General features: G+C 35.3%; 1 protein-coding gene across 1 annotated transcript in view; it reads left to right on the top strand.

The window, feature by feature from the left end:
* Positions 1-15,378: 15,378 nt before the first annotated feature.
* Positions 15,379-16,192, top strand: part of LOC142349427 (CDK-activating kinase assembly factor MAT1-like) — a 31,900-nt gene continuing 31,086 nt past the window's right edge. Inside the window, exon 1 of the mRNA XM_075400974.1 lies at positions 15,379-15,968. The gene's annotated coding sequence lies outside the window, so the exon portion shown is untranslated. The remainder of the gene's footprint in view (positions 15,969-16,192) is intronic.

Genomic DNA, 16,192 nt, shown 5'->3' with positions numbered 1-16,192 from the left:
TATATATATAAGTGAATAAACTATTCACAAACGGGTAACAATGACTTTGAAAGATGATATTTAACTTATTATTTGACTTAAAATTTTTTTGAATAATGCCACCTAATTGTTTTTAGAATCTCTGAAAAATGTTATTAAGAGACGCTGGACCTCAAACTGACTACAATGGATTCTTTTTTAAGTTTTTATCAAATGTTTTGCTTGACCTTTAGTTCGCAACTCCTTATAAAGAGTTTGCAACAAAACTATCATGAACTCAAGCTTAAAAATTTTTGCTTGAAATTGAAAAAATTTTTTATCGCGCAGGATTTTTAATTCAGTGGTTCACAGTGACATCCAGCTTATAACACCGAGTGAGTAATAGTTTTGATAAGAATGTGAGTCAATTAAATTATTGCAAAGAACCAGGCCAGCGTTCAAAACAATAGCCAGGCAGTGAGTAATGAGTTTCATACGATATTTTTGATTGCTCATTATAGATAACCTTAACTGTAAAATTCAATATTTAGCTTTGTAGGTAGAACATCGCTGTGCATATGTTACTCACTCATTTGGGCGTCATGTTGTCAACAATCTCATGAGTCCTTTAATTTGTACCTTTTTTTTGAAAAATTGCATTTTATATTCTCTTTGTTTTTCATTGGTTCGATTCCAAAAAACAACTGGGAAAACATTTTTTTTTGCGGATAGATTTAATTGATTAGAAATGAACAATTAGGTATAAAATAACTCAAAAAACTTCAAGATTGAAAGTAAATTTAATGCTTTATAAACTAAATGACACTTTTTTAAAAAACAAACATGCTTTGTAGAGGATTCATTTTTATTGTGCGGTCATTGCACATTTATTAGACGTAGCGCACTTGTTTTTGGCCGCTGGTTTGTATTTTTAATTCAATCGACATACAAGCTTCAGTAGCTGACTATGTTCAGAAAAAATAACTTTGTTTGAGAGCAATGACATAAACAAGACCACAGCTTGAACTTTTGGGAGAATTGCTGAAACATTGAGTTTATGAGCAAAGGTTACCAAAATTAGCTAAACACATAAAAACAATCACATGAAAGAGATTATATGTCATCTAGTGCAATTTAAAAAACCTTACAAAATCTTAAAAATAGCAGCACAAGTTTAAGATATTGTTATTATTTTGCAGTAAAAATGGGCAAAATTTGAATAGGACAACAAAAATTGAATTTTACTAAATTCATAGTGGTAGTTCCTTTCACTAGTCAAAAAACACTTGCAAATGACTCAAAATAGAAAATTATGAAAGAGATAATAAAAAAGATAAAAGAGATAATAAAAGAGATAATAATAAAAAGAAAATTATAATTATGAAAGCTTAGTATGCAGATGAAAACCCAACTTGAAGGAAAGACACGTTATAAACGAAAAATTCAACTCTACAATTGACCAAAACCAAAGTAAGTTTAAAGCAAAATATGTACGTTTTTTTAATAAAAAACATACCGATATGCATCTGCTACATCAAATTGAAAATATATAATTACTCAGATGAAAAATTTTGTAGATACGACTGTAGATATGTAAAAATTCGTTTTAAATTTCCTTGAATTAGTTATTTAAGTGATTTGCATTTTATGTTCTGGCTTTTCATTTTAGCATTTTGTATTGTTTATAACCTGACGAGGATTTCAGAGTTCAAAAACGTTCTTAAGAAAGTTTTAAATTGACTATCCTTTTTCAAATCTTGATCAAATCTGTCAATTCAACAAGCCGAAGCCCAAGAAGGGGCAAGTTGAGTTTTCTATGTCATTTTAGCTAGGTCAACATGGAACATTTTTAGATTGAAGAATGGTGCATATTCTGGCGGCAACTTCGCTTTTTCATGCATTAAAGCCGAAAAACTGCAAACATCCAAAACTGTTACTCCGGACCGTGACGGCCATTCCGGGTCTTTCGTTCAATCCGGAATGGCCGTCATTTCTAGAAACGCCAAAAAGAACATACGAAACGCCTGAGACAAGGGTCACCTGAAAGACCGCAGTAATTTCGTGATTTGGCACGACACCTTGAACAACTCCATCACCCCTCACAAACGAACAAACGACAACAGGCCGTGTGACGTAGAGGAGATGGTTGCATTTTTACAACCTCATTCGAAGAAAATCAAGGCCATTTTTTACTGTCAAAGGTATGGCGCAAAAAACATTTTAAAACAGCTTTTAAAATCGGGAATTTTAGTGATCCAGTCAACAAAAAATTTGGTGTCAAGACGGAAGCAAAAGAGCACCAACATCATCAACAGATACTTCCAACTACATCAGGACCCCGATATTGAGCTTAAGTCACTGGGGTTAGTGTTGAAACATCAATCTAATCTACGGAAACTGCTGAAAAAGAACAGGGGAAAAAGGAAACTGTGCAAAAACCAACGGGAGGCAAAGAAAAAGCGAATGCTCAGTGGTAAGTGATAGCATCTCTTGTTGTTCGCTCGCCGGAGGTCTTTCACAAAGCTTCAGCTATGCTTAAACTGCCAAGATGTTGGTTGAGAAAAATTGGCAAAAAAGAGACTGTTATAAACCATACTTGGACTATGAAAACAATGTTCGTAAGTATGAAAGTAGCCGACGCAGAATAAATTTAATTAAAACTTGCCTTAGCACAGATATAATACCGGACTTTTTTAAATTTCGTGTTCAGAAAACGGAAATTTTCACAGCAGCTGACACGCATCATAAATTTGACCAAAAGCAAGCTCTTAGTCGGAAAGTTCTCCTTATGATTTTAGATAACCACCTATTGCCCTCCATAATTTTTGTTTTGCGCAACCGAGTTCGCAACTATGTAGTTAGTTCTGAACAAAGACTGCAGGAAAAACTTGCTAAGCTTTCGAAAAGCCGCTAAGATCATCTAATGAGAAGAATGTAGTGGTTCTAGATAATATCATTTTGCCGGGATTTGTCAGGGACTTGCTCGCTTTTGGTCCTAAGCATCCAATTAGGGACAAGTTTAAAGATTTGCATTTCATTGCGGACATAGACAGTTTGACATGAACTCTGCATGAGACCAAAGTACAAGGTGAAAAACTGTTGGAAATTGAAGCGGCAGCAAAATGGTACTCAAAAAACATTAGAGAAACACCTTTAGATAGAGCATTAGCAAAAATCCAAAAATATCTGCGTGACAACGCCCTGTTTGCAGTTCCTTTTGATAAGGGTGTAGGTTTTTGTGTTATGAAAAAGAGCACGTACGGAGAAAAACTGGAAAAATTAAGAGATTGAGAACAGTTCAGAAAACTTGAAAAGAGTTGTGATAATATTGTAATGAAAGATGAAAAAGAACTAAACAAAGAACTTTTGGATATGAGGAAAAAAGGGAAGTTATCGGTTAAGTTTTCTGAAGCTTTAAGTTTCACTGGAGCACAACCGGCAAGGTTGTATGGATTAGCTAAAGTACACAGAAAAGAAACCACTCTGAGACCTGTTCTCTCTATCCCGGGAATTTGTTACCATGAAATTAACAAGTTTATATCACCCTTTTTCCAACAGATTGAAGGAGCAAACATAGAAACTAACACCAATGACGCACAAAAGACTCTGGAGCAAATAAAACTTGAAAAAGACGAACAAATTTTCTCATTAGATGTATAAATTTGATACACCAACGTTCCCGTAAAGAAAGCCATTAACATTGCCCTACGATCGCTTTATGCCAGGGACGATAAACCAGGCATACTTAGAACAACAAAGAAACGTCTGCTCAAGTTAGCTATCACCAACGTCCGTTTCAAATGCAATGAAAGTTGGTACTGGGAGAAAGACGGATCGACAATGGGTGCGTCCTTGGCAGTGGTTTTGGCAAACGTTTGGATGAAATCGTGGGAGCCACAACTGAAATAACAGACACCTAAATGTAAAAACAACACACAATCTAGCACTTGTGGCAATTGCGAACACCGTGTGACAGCACGTTCCAGGGGTGTTGTGTGTGAAAATTGCAATAGTTGGTTCCACGCAAAATGTCAGCAAATCAGTAACAGAGAATAGCTTTTAAAACCAGTTCTGAATGTGCTCATTCTGCCGTGAAAATGATCAGACTGACATTAACCATTCGTCCGAAGCTAAATTTTCCCTAAGACATGTCGACGATATTGTGAGAACAGTCAGAGGTGACGCAAAAGAGCTGTTAAATGCAGTCAATAATCTCCATCCAAATCTCTAATTTACATTAGAAACAACTGATGGTAAAAACAGTTTACTATTTCTGAACATGTCGATTAACATAGAACCGGAGGAGACAATTTTTTACATATGGTATCAAAAACCGTCAGATACTGGAACAATTCTGAAATATCGCAGGTGCGCACCCCTACAACATAAGAAAATCATAATACAGGGAACAATACATCGCCTGTTCCGAGCCACCATTAATTGGGAAGCGTTCCATGAAGCCTTGACAAAAAATGAAGAAATTTGGGAACGTAGTCACTATCCTAGGCATTGGGTAGGGAATATTGTCGATGTTACAATTAACCAGCTGCGAATGAAAGAACAAAGTAAAGAACAGAGATAAAACTCGGGTGTAGCCGTAAAACAACCGAAAAAATACTGAGAAACAGAAATTTTGTATTGCAGTACAGAGGCAACATCTCTAATGAGTTTGTAAAGAATCCGAACAAATTCATCCTATACAGACAGGGTTTTCACAACTCGGAAACTTAAGAGCTGTTTACCTAGCCTTAAGTCTAGCTCTGATAAGGATCTCAAATCCCACGTGGTTTATGAACTCACTTGTAACGGATGCAAATCCACGTTTGTACGGCAGACATGCCGACATATTACCACAAGGGTTGCAGATAATGCCAAGGCGGACTCACCGATGGGAGTAAGTGCAACCGAGTGCAAAAGTGATAAAACAGCTTTCCATTGGAAGATATTAGATCAATGCGGCAACCAATCTAAGTTAATGACACTAGAGGCGCTCTAAATAAAAACAGGGAAACCAGCCATCAACACACGCGACGAAGACTGAACACGAGAATTGACAATGAAAGCTAAGTTTGGAGATGAAAATCCAACTTGAAAGAAAGACACTTTATGAAGCGAAAATTTCAACTTAACAATTGAACAAAACCAAAGTAAGTTCAAAGTAATGTATGTAGGTTTTGTAATAAAAAACATGTCGACATGCATCTGCTACATCATATCGAAAATGTACATTTACTCAGATGTAAAAGTTTGTAGACACGACTGTAGATATGTAAAAGTTCGTTTTAAAATTCCTTGAATGAGTAATTTTAGTGACTTACATTTTATGTTCTGGCTTTTCAATTTAGCATTTTGTATTATTTATAAGCTGAAGATGAACTCCGAGTTCGAAAACGTTCGTAAGAAAGTTTTAATTTGACAATCCTTTCTTAAATCTTGAATTATAACAAGACCTGAAAACAATGTTAAAACAATTTGTCGGTATGTGCATTTCCAAATTTCAAGGTTGCGCATAGAACTAAGGCAAACTTAAAGACTAACTCTTACTTTAAGCCAAAGTCCAGTGACCTTACCTCGGGACAGAGCTATACCTTCATTCTATAAATTATCTACTTTCATTCATCTTACCTATACTCTTAAAGAAATGCATTAATGAAATAATCGAATTAAGACCTATTTTTGAGATCAAAATTTAGGCTACAAAGATATGAAATGCTGCCAAGTTTTATTAATAAAAAAGTATATTTGAATTATACGCAGACAAAATGAATCAGCTGACGTAGCAGTTGCCTTTAATCGAAAAAGCAGTAACCTTTCAAAAATCATTCAAAAAACACCTTTAAACAAATGTTGGCAAAGCTCAGGCCACCTTTACAGGAATCGCCACCAAAAATTAGTTTGCAGAAATTACTTCAAAAGCAAAAACTCTTTAAATTTTTTCGTAGCGAAACTGTAGAAGCAAAAAACTTCTGGGATGACATCAAAAAAGTGAAACAAAAAATTGGGCCAGCATAAAGTCCTCGCATTTGTCTTCAATAAAATATGGTGTGAAGTGAAGGGGATCAATTTTTAAGAAATTATCTTCACACCTTGAGTAAACGTCTCCAAAACAGCTTCCCTAAATCGCTTACTTCAAAACTGGTGAAATGACAGGCTCTGATAAATTTTAATATCTTCTGAGCGCTACCTGCTTATCTTTTTTCTGAGGACGAAATGTCAATGGATGAGACGAAAAATTAGTTAAGTGAAGAAATGCAAAAAAAATCCGCAGGAAAAGCACAATTTCTACAAATTTCGTGTGAGAGCAATCACATATACTAGAAAACAGCTTGAACTTTTGGGAGATTTTAAGGAAAAAATAAAAAATTATGAGCAAAGATTATCAAAATTAGCTAAAAACATAAAGAAACAATAAGAGAGATTATAAGTCACCTTATGCATTTAAAAAATCACACAAAAAAAATTAAAATAGCAGCTCAAATTTAAGATATTGTTATTATTTTGCAGTAAAAAGGGGCAAAGTTTTAGTAGGACAACAAAAATTGAATCTTACTAAGTTCATACTGGTATTCCGTTCCAATGGTAACAAAACACACTGAAAATGACTCAGAACAGATAATTATAAAAGACCTGAAAAAAATATTAATATAATTTTTCGTTATGTGCTTTTTGCAAATATTTGTTCTTTCAAATATAGTCAAAGTAAGCCCAGCTACATCAAAAACCAAAAAGCCGGAAACCCAACTGGCACAGTCCACAGTAGTGAGGTTCCATTATTCGGTACCCATCCTCAAAGACAGAATCCCCAAAGTTTATGCAGATATACGATGACCACGAATAGCAGAAAAACTAATAAAAAAAATTCAGTGCCACATCACTTAATTTACCTGGAAACTGAAGGGGACAAGGGGGAAGTAAATGCCAAACATAAACGAAGATAACCCCGCGGTGGAGGCTCCTGGTTTCGATCGAATACTTCTTGCGCCATGCGGGGGCTGGTAACAAAGATGCTAAATTTGTCTTCATATCGAGAGTCCAAAACTAACTTGACTGACCAGTCGCGAGGCGAATTATTAATATAAAAAACAAATAGCGCTCCCCCATCTGCCCTACAACAAATACCACATCAACACACTGCGGACCTAAACAATCACCTGCGATTGAGTGGAAGTTAGTCTCTATTAGAAAAAGTCCCAATTAATTCTTTAAACTTGACAATTGTCCGATTCTTTATTGATGTCCAGCCGAGACGAAAGCGAAAAACAGGCAAATGAACAAATGTGCCAACCCATCGAACTCTGTCATAGAACAAATGAAGGCAACCACAGAACAGGTCCTGAGGAAAAGAGCAATTCGCCCAATGGGTGGACAAACCTTAGCCCCTGACCCGCAAGTACGCTTTCTTACTGACACCAGAAGCTCAACACCCGATGATTTCATCTCATTGAATGCATATGAAGCAGAACGCAATGAAGTTCCAGGTTGAAACTCATTTGCAGAGAGGTCATACGTAGCCATCAATTCTAAATTAATGCTGTAAAATTAATATGATGTAATTATTAGCTCAAATGTGGTCTCCATTTTAATAAATGTCGATTTTTTTTATTAATACTGTTTAAGTTCCAGCTTTCCGACAAAATGTCTGTTCATACATGTTAATTCCCAAGTCAAGATTCAGTGATTTTTCATATATGTCGTGTGGTTGCCACGTACTTGATCATTTCATTCAGGTAAAATTATCGCTTGGATTTCAATACATCAGTTTTTCTCTTGATTCTTGCGCCGCAAATCGTAGGCCTAAAAAAATTAGTTTTCTGCTAAGCAAAATAAATTTAAGTTAATAAGCCGTTACCTCGCCCCGCAAATACATTTTTCAATGAATAAAGTACGACATTTGCAAAGGAGTGTTGCTCCGGACTTTGTGATTTCATTGTTAAATTTCCAAATTTTTTGTCTGAAGCTTTAATTCTTTTTCATCGTTAAATGACATGCAATTATTTATGTTTTCTATTGTTCTTTACCCATCAACAGAGTGGTCGGCAATGGAATGCATATTTTTTTACTTGACATTTGAGTTAAAGAGAAATATAAAAATATGTATATACAGATTAATTTAGACTAAATATATAGATATATTTATTTATTTATTTATTTATTTATTTATTTATTAATTTATTTATTTATTTATATGTTTACACTTATAATGTATGTATATATATATATATATATATATATATATATATATATATATATATATATATATACGTGAATAACTATTCAGAAACGGGTAACAATGACTTTGAAAGATGATATTTAACTTATTATTTGACTTTAAATTTTTTTTGGAGAATGCCACCTTATTGTATTTAGAATATTTAAAAAATGTTATTAAGAGACCCTGGACCTCAAGCTGACTACAATGGATTCTTTTTGAGTTTGAAGTTTTTGTCATATGTTTTGCTAGACTTTTAGTTTGCAACTCCTTATAGAGAGTTTGCAACAAAACTATCATGAACTCAAGCTTAAAAACTTTTGCACGAAATTGAAATAATTTTATCGCGCAGGATTTTTAATTCAGTGCTTCACAGTTACATCCAGCTTATAACACCTAGTGAGTAATAGTTTTGAAAGAATGTGAGTCAATTAAATTTTTGCAGAGAACCAGGCCAGCGTTCAAAACAATAGCCAGGCAGTGAGTAATGAGTTTCATCTAAAATTTTTTATTGCTTATTACAGATAAACTTAACTGTATAATTCAATATTGAGCTTTGTATGTAGAACATTGCTGTGCAGATGTTACTCACTCATTTGGGCGTCATGTTGTCAACAATCTCATGAGTCTTTTAATTTGTATCTTTTTTTGAAAAATTGCATTTTATATTCTCTTTGTTTTTCATTGGTTCGATTCCAAAAAACAACTGGGAAAACATTTTGTTTGCAGATAGATTTAATTGATTAGAAATGAACAAATTAGGTATAAAATAACTCAAAAAACTTCAAGATTGAAAGTAAATTTAATGCTTTAAAAATTAAATGACAGTTTTTTAAAAAACAAACATGCTTTGTAGAGGATTCATTTTTATTTTGCGGTCATTGCACATTTATTAGACGTAGCGCACTTGTTTTTGGCCCATGGTTTGTGTTTTTAATTCAATCGACATACAAGCTTCAGTCGCTAACTATGTTCAGAAAAAATAACTTCGTTTGAGAGCAATTACATACACAAGACCACAGCTTGAACGTTTGGGAGAACTTGTTGAAACATTGAGTTTATGAGCAAAGGTTATCAAAATTAGCTAAAAACATAAAAACAAACACATGAAAGAGATTATATGTCACCTAGTGCATTTTTAAAAATCTCACAAAATCTTAACAATAGCAGCACAAGTTTAAGATTTTGTTATTATTTTGCAGTAAAAAGGGGCAAAATTTGAATAAGACAACAAAAATTGAACTTTACTAATTTCATACTGGTGGTTCGATTCACTCGTCAGAAAAACACTTGAAAATGACTCAAAATAGATAATTATAAAAGAGATAATAAAAGAGATAATAATAAATAGAAAATTATAAATATGAAGGCTTAGTTTGCAGATGAAAATCCAACTTGAAAGAAAGACACGTTATAAAACGAAAAATTCAACTCTACAATTGAACAAAACCAAAGTAAGTTTAAAGCAATATATGTAGCTTTTTTAGTAAAAAACATGTCGATATGCATCTGCTACGTCATATCGAAAATATATATTTACTCAGATGTAAAATTTTGTTGATACGACTCTAGATATTAAAAATCGTTTTAAATTTTATTTAATTAGTGATTTTAGTGATTCGCATTATATGTTCTGGCTTTTTATTTTAGCTTTTTATATTGTTTATAACCTGAGGATGAATTCAGAGTTCAAAAACGTTCGTAAGGAAGTTTTAAAACGACTATCCTTTTTCAAATCTTGATCAAATCTGTCAATTCAACAAGCCGAAGCCCAAGAAGGGGCAAGTTGAGTTTCCGATGTCATTTTAGCTAGATCAACATGGAACAATTACAGATTGAAGAATGGTGCATATTCTGGCGGCAAGTTCGCTTTTCCATGCATTAAAGCCGAAAAACAGCAAACATACAAAACTGTTACTCCCAACCGTGACGGCCATTCCAGGTCTTTCGTTCAACCCGATTTCCAGAAACGCTAAAAAGAACGACAACGAAACGACTGAGACAAGGGTCACCTGAAAGACTGCAGTAATTTCGTGATTTTGCACGACACCTTGAACAACTCCATCACCCCTCACAACCGAACAAACGACAACAGGCCGTGTTACGTAGAGGAGTTGGTTGCATTTTTACAACCTCATTCGAAAAAAATCAAGGCCATTTTTTAGTGTCAAAGGTATGGCGCAAAAAACATTTTAAAACAGCTTTTAAAATCGGGAATTTTAGTGATCCAGTCAACAAAAAATTTGGTGTCAAGACGGAAGCAAAAGAGCACCAACATCATCAACAGATACTTCCAACTACATCAGGACCCCGATATTGAGCTTAAGTCACTGGGGTTAGTGTTGAAACATCAATCTAATTTACGGAAACAGCTGAAAAAGAACAGGGGGAAAAGGAAACTGTGCAAAAACCAACGGGAGGCAAAGAAAAAGCGAATGCTCAGTGGTAAGTGATAGCATCTCTTGGTGTTCGCTCGCCGGAGGTCTTTTACAGAGCTTCAGCTATGCTTAATCTGCCAAGATCTTGGTTGAGAAAAATTCTGCAAAAAAGAGACTGTTTGAAGCCATACTTGGACTATGAAAACAATGTTCGTAAGTATGAAAGTAGCCGACGCAGAATAAATTTACTTAAAACTTGAAATAGCACAGATATAATACCAGACTTTTTTAAATTTCGTGTTCCAAAAACGGAAATTTTCACAGCAGCTGACACGCATCATAAATTTGACCAAAAGCAAGCTCTTAGTCGGAAAGTTCTCCTTATGATTTTAGATAACCACCTATTGCCCTCCATAATTTTTGTTTTGCGCAACCGAGTTCGCAACTATGTAGTTAGTTCTGAACAAAGACTGCAGGAAAAACTTGCTAAGCTTTCGAAAAGCCGCTAAGATCAACTAATGAGAAGAATGTAGTGGTTCTAGATAATATCATTTTGCCGGGATTTGTCAAGGACTTGCTCGCTTTTGGTCCTAAGCATCCAATTAGGGACAAGTTTAAAGAGTTGCATTTCTTGGCGGACATAGACAGTTTGAAATGAACTCTGCGTGAGAACAATGTACAAGGTAAAAAACTGTTGGAAATTGAAGCGGCAGCAAAACGGTACTCAAAAAACATCAGAGAAACACCTTTAGATAGAGCATTAGCAAAAGTCCAAAAATATCTGCGTGACAACGCCCTGTTTGCAGTTCCTTTTGATAAGGGTGTAGGTTTTTGTGTTATGAAAAAGAGCACGTACGCAGAAAAACTGGAAAAAGTAAGAGATTGTGAACAGTTCAGAAAACTTGAAAAGAGTTGTGATAATATTGTAATGAAAAATGAAAAACAACTAAACAAAGAGCTTTTGGATATGAGGAAAAAAAGGGAAGTTACCGGTTAAAGTTTCTGAAGCTTTAAGTTTCACTGGAGCACAACCAGCAAAGCTGTATGGATTAGCTAAAGTACACAAAAAAGAAACCACTCTGAGACCTGTTCTCTCTATCCCGGGAATTTGTTACCATGAACTTAACAAGTTTATATCACCCTTCCAAAAGATTGAAGGAGCAAACATAGAAAATATCACCAATGACACACAATAGACTCTGGAGCAAATAAAACTTGAAAAAGATGAATAAATCCTCTCATTAGATGTATAAACTTGAAACGCCAACGTTCCCGTAAAGGAAGCCATTAACATTGCCCTACAATCGCTTTATGCTAAGGACGATAAACCAGACATACCTAGAACAACAATGAAACGTCTGCTCGAATTAGCCATCACCAACTTCCATTTCAAATGCAATGAAAGTTGGTACTGTCAAAAAGACGTGTCGACAATGGGTGTGTCCTTGGCGGTGATTTTGGCAAACGTTTGGATGAAATCGTGGGAGCCACAACTGAAATTACAGACACCTAAATGTAAAACCAACAGACAATCTAGCACTTGTCGCAATTGCGAACACCGTGTGACAGCACGTTCAAGGTGTGTTGTGTGTGAAATTTGCAATAGATGGTTGCGCTCAAAATGTCAGCAAATCAGTAACACAGAATATGATAGCATGGAAAACCAGTTCTGGATGTGCTCATTCTGCCGTGAAAAGGATCAGACTGACATTAACCATTCGTCCGAAACTAAAGTTTTTCTAAGATATGTCGACGATATTGTGAGAACAGTCAGAGGTGACACAAAAGAGCTGTTAGATGCGGTCGATAACCTCCATCCAAATCTCTAATTTGCATTAGAAACAACTGATGATAAAAACAGTTTACCATTTCTGGACATGTCGATTAACATAGAACCAGAGGAGACAATTTTTTACATTTGGTATCAAAAGCTATCAGACACTGGAACAATTCTGAACTATCGTAGCTGTGCACCCCTACAACATAAGAAAAGCATAATACAGGGAACAATACACCGCCTGTTCCGAGCCACCAGCAATTGGGAAGCGTTCCATGAAGCCTTGACAAAAAATGAAGAACTTTGGGAACGTAATCAATATCCTAGGCATTGGGTAGGGAATATTGTCAAGAATACAATTAACCAGCTGCCAATTAAAAAACAAATTAAAGGACATAGATATAACTCGGGTGTAGCCGTAAAGCAATCGAAAAAATACTGAGAAACAACAATTTTGTATTGCAGTAGAGAGGCAACATCTCTATTGAATTTGTAAAGAATCTGAACAAAATTCATCCTATGCAGACAGGGTTTTCACAACTCGGAAACTTAAGAGCTGTTACCTAGCCTTGCGTCTAGCTTTGATAAGGATCTCAAATCCCACGTGGTTTATGAACTCACTTGTAACGGATGCAAATCCGTTTTTGTAGGCCAGACATGACGACATATACCAACAAGGGTTGCAGATAATGCCAAGGCCGACTCACCGATGGGAGTAAATGCAACCGAGTGCAACGGTGATCAAACAACTTTCCAATGGAAGAAATTAGACCAATGCTGCAACCAATCTAAGTTAATGACGCTAGAGGCGCTCTATATAAAAACAGGGAAACCAGCCATCAACACACGCGACGAAGACTGAACACGAGAATTGACAATGAAAGCTAAGTTTGGAGATGAAAATCCAACTTGAAAGAAAGACACTTTATGAAGCGAAAATTTCAACTTAACAATTGAACAAAACCAAAGTAAGTTCGAAGTAATGTTTGAAGGTTTTGTAATAAAAAACATGTCGACATGCATTTGCTACATAATATCGAAAATGTACATTTACTCAGATGTAAAAACTTGTAGATACGACTGTAGATATGTAAAAATTCGTTTTAAGTTTCATTGAGTGAGTGATTTTAGTGGTTTGCATTTTATGTTCTGGCTTTTCAACTTAGCATATTGTATAATTGATAAGCTGACGATGAACTCGGAGTTCGAAAACGTTCGTGAGAAAGTTTTAAATTGACAATCCTTTCTTAAATCTTGAATTATAACAAGACCTGAAAACAATGTTAAAACAATTTTTCGGTATGTGCATTTCCAAATTTCAAGGTTGCGCATAGAACTAAGGTAAGTTTAAAGCCTAACTCTTACTTCAAGCCAAAGTCTAGTGGCCTTGCTTCGGGACAGAGTTATACCTTCATTCTATAACTTATCTACTTTCATTCATCTTAGCTATACTCTTATAGAAATGCATTAATGGAATAACCGAATTAAGATCTAATTTTGAGGTCAAATTTTAGGCTGCAATGATATGAAATGCTGCCAAGTTTTTTAGTAAAAAAATTGTATATTTGAATTATACGCAGACAAAATGAATGAGCTGACGTTGCAGTTGCCTTTAATCGAAAAAGCAGAAACGTTTCAAAAATCATTTTAAAAAAACACGTTTAAACAAATGTTGCCAAAGCTCAGGCCACCTTTACAGGAATTGCCACCAAAATTTTGTTTGCAAAAAAATAGAAAAAAGGCAAAAACTTTAAATTTTTGTCGTAGCAAAACTAGAAGCAGACACCTCTGGGATGACCTCAAAAAAGTGAAACAAAACATTGGGCAAGCATAAAGTCCTCGCATTTTGTCTTCAAAAAAATACGGTAACACATTCTGAATGCCAGCAGTTCGACACTAAAAATCACAAGGTCAAGCATGAAAACAAAATGACTAATGTCCTAAGAGTTGCTCTCGAATGGCATGCGAGTGGAAAAACATTAGACCATACCGGGCTTCGAACCATTGACCTCCAGTTCCCTAACCTGAAGCACTGCCGATTCGGCTATCTGGCCCTTGATGTTGCTATGCCGCAACCAAATAATTTATATTAGCAACAAGCTTTAATTCAGAGTGAGTGCAATAGAAATCATCCAAAAATGAACGATTGCGTGAAAGAGTCACTTGAGAAGTCAACGAATGTTCTAGAAGAAAAGCGCAAAAACTGTCGAGCGAAAAATTTGCATCAAAAAGACCAACACTATTACAATGATTGCTATGAAATTCGTTCAAGAGCAATTGAAAAAAACACTGGAAAACACTGAAAAACCAGGGTTGAAGTTGCATAATAAAGACCCCTGGATTAAAATAACGGCTAAGAATTTGCTTGCGAGAAAGAAGTGATAATGGATTGTGTATAATTAAAAGAGTTGAAATGGCCAATTTCAGAGTGGCAGCTTTGGGAGAGAAAAGGCCTGAAAGCATGCAGAATTATAAATTTAATGTATTCTGCGATTGTGGAAGCTCTAGAAAACCTGTCTTTTAGCTCTATATAATTACGCTAAGAGATTTATTGGACAGTTCTTGTTATGGAAATTTTTAGCTGCATTTTGCTATTTAACGCCATTATTAATAGAAAAAGCTATAGCAACGAACAATTAGCCTGATTTTCTTTAGGAAAACCAAACAGCAGCTCTTCGGACAAAACTACCATTAACCGCAGATAATTGCACATGTGAATAAATTCCTCTAAATGTGTAAAACGGAAATATTCGCAACTGTGAAATTATAAAACAACTCATTAACGAAAACATGCTACGCTAGGTGGAGTGGGATTTATAATTCCACTCATGTTTCAACATAAATTATATCAATCAGCGCACTGACTCAAAAATATTGAGCATGTATATAGATACCGTTTTAACATGACAGCAAGAATCTGGAAATTCTGGCTGGATTTTACTAATATAAACCGACTAGCGTCGGACAAAGTGCTCTACAACGACCAGCGTGGCAAGTAAACGTATGGCACCTGAGCTTGGGGGTGCGGAAATTGTATACCCACTAAGCTGTTGGGTGGGCACAAATAAAGTTATTCGAATTGTCATTTGCTGTAATGTTTTTAATTTTGTTTATGTAACAGAATTGTTACAACTTTTGTTGCAATATTAGAATCCGACCTGTTTTCTTTTAGGCAAATGAATCCGTGGGAAAGTGAATCATCTGCTATCATCAATGCTTCTGGTTTTGCTAAAGTTGAAAATAAACTGTCAAGCAGGGCGGATGATCTGATTTCGTCACTGGACGCGTGGAAACAGATGAACGCTAAAAACAACCATTTAAGACTTCTGAATTCCCAAGTAGAACTTAAAGAAGAAAATAAACGAATTTTAGCCACTATCACAAATGAACGGCTTCCTCTTATCGATTTATTGTCTTCGTGCCTGCATACAGTTTCTGAGCTTAGTGTACTAGTTAACGATCTGCTGGCGCCTTCACAAACTGCCTTTATCTATATCGAGGCAGCACAGCATAGGTCCTTCAGAGCTGTCCTTGAAGAATGTGCACATTTGCTGAGCAATTTCAATAATTTTTGGTCCCTTGCTTCAAATTGGTCTGACGTTGAGGCAACGTTGGGATTTCTGAACCGCATATTATCTAAACTTGCGTTAGTCAAGTTAAAATTTCAAGCGGTGGCTGAAAATCTTTTGATTTCTTTGAATAACCAGATAGGAAAAAAGCGGAGAGATCATTGATATTTTTTTAAACATGACTTTTAATCCTAGCAAAATGATTTGTTAGTGCATGGTACTAATTTTAAGAGGTTAATCGCGTTCAGTGGGGGTTTACCGGCATATGACTGTAAATATGCCAAATTATAAACTTCAATTT

The sequence above is a fragment of the Convolutriloba macropyga genome, chromosome 11, assembly GCF_964194025.1.
Source record: "Convolutriloba macropyga chromosome 11, txConMacr16.3, whole genome shotgun sequence".
In the NCBI taxonomy this organism is placed as follows: Eukaryota; Metazoa; Xenacoelomorpha; order Acoela; family Convolutidae; genus Convolutriloba; species Convolutriloba macropyga.
The sequence above is the reverse complement of the archived record's forward strand: the minus strand, read 5'-3'. Positions and strand labels throughout refer to the sequence as shown.